At 35.9% G+C, this 1,788-nt stretch overlaps 1 non-coding gene across 1 annotated transcript; it reads left to right on the forward strand.

Moving 5' to 3' along the window:
• Positions 1-430: 430 nt before the first annotated feature.
• On the forward strand, positions 431-504 carry Trnan-guu (transfer RNA asparagine (anticodon GUU)). Its single transcript has one exon. It is a non-coding gene; the product is annotated as a tRNA-Asn (tRNA).
• The last annotated feature ends 1,284 nt before the right edge of the window (positions 505-1,788 follow it).

Genomic DNA, 1,788 nt, shown 5'->3' on the forward strand with positions numbered 1-1,788 from the left:
AATTCTTCTTATTCTTTTTGTTCGATTTCAGTATCTTGTGTTGTTTTTATTGTTCTATATATTACGCAATCGTCTGCAAATAATCTGGCTTTTGTTCCATTAACAAAACATGGGCGTTAGATTTTAGATATGTGTAATTCAATAGAAGGAATGGTTAGATGCCAGGTAGGCCAATGGACGCATGCATCAAGACCACGCCGGCCTATGCGCTTCCCCCAGTTTCAGTAGACTTTTATTTTCATTCGCACTGACCAGGGCCAAAAACAAACACAGAACCTACACACAGTTATACACAGATTGAGAAATAATTTAATGGAGAATGCAGATCAAAACGCAGATCTTTAATGGATATCCGTACTTACATACACACACTTGAAGATAAAAAAAAATAAAACTAAATAACAAGGTTTCAAATCACAATTATCTACATGTCTCTGTGGCGCAATCGGTTAGCGCGTTCGGCTGTTAACCGAAAGGTTGGTGGTTCGAGCCCACCCAGGGACGGAAATTTTTATTTTGACTTTTACAAAATATTTAATCATTCTGTGTGGCACAATTTTTGTTCACGTTTTTTTGTTCACTTCTGATTCTCGGGTCAAGTTGAAACTTAACAATTATCGATTGCTGCTGACAAAATATGAATCATAAAAAAATAACTAAATAATTAATATAATTTAGTGGCACCTATTTTACTTTAATATAGATCAAGGAAAATAAATCTTACTGTATATGTTTTATTTAGATCTTAGAGAGGAAGTGGAGATGGATTGGTCACACCTTTAGAAAAGATACCAGCAACAGAGCTAGGCAGGCCTTAGAGTGGAACCCCCAGGGAACAAGACGAAGAGGAAGACCAAAAAGAACATGGCGACGCAGTGTACTTGAAGAAGCCGAGAGGACTGGGAAGAGCTGGGAAACCATCAAAAAGCTAGCAAGAGGCCGTGGAGAGTGGCGTGTTTTTGTCGAGGCCCTATGTTCCATGAGGAACTCAAAGGAGTGATGATGATGATGATGGTGATATGTTTTATTTGAAAAATAAAAAGAGCTATCGGCTAGATGATTCAGCCGTGAATATAGTCTTGATTCGCATACTTTGGAAATTTGCCCATTTTTAATGTCTTTTTTTTTGTTTGATTTATATTTATTTTGACAATTAAAAATATTTTAACTATGAATACTTCTTTTCGCTGTTTTAATTCGTTTTTTTTTTTGGGGGGGGGGCATAATGAGGAGCCCCCATACTGGGCATCAAATGCCCTAGCTACGCCACTGGGTTAACCGATGGGTAAGTCAGACACTAGTGAAACGTTAAGATGCCTAACACACTTTTAGCAAAGCTTTCTTTCAAGTTCAACGGACTCCATTTTTTTCTACATTTCCTGATTGGTCTTTCTTGCAGATTTTTATTCAAGAGCTAATTCGAGCCTGGAAATTTCTTTAGTCTGATTTTCTCAACAATTTAACTTTTATCCGCCATTGGAAGAAGGGAGGCTATTATATTTTAATTTTACTGAATTTATACTTAACATGAATAGCGTCCCTTTAATTTAAATATTACATGTGCAAAAAAAAAAAAATATTGAGTCTAGAGTTTAGAGAAAGTCTAACGGTGCATTTCTAAATAATTGGTCATAACCTAAACTTTAATTATCGATTTTGCCCGGTCTCTAAAGGTGAAGTTAGATCATCGTTAGAAATGTGTCTATCTTCTTTGAAGTTTAAACTTGAAAGCAATACAATGCTATGTGAGTCCAGAGAACATTTGAATCTAAAGGCTCAGTACAATTA

Source organism: Biomphalaria glabrata, chromosome 6 (assembly GCF_947242115.1).
Source record: "Biomphalaria glabrata chromosome 6, xgBioGlab47.1, whole genome shotgun sequence".
In the NCBI taxonomy this organism is placed as follows: domain Eukaryota; kingdom Metazoa; phylum Mollusca; class Gastropoda; family Planorbidae; genus Biomphalaria; species Biomphalaria glabrata.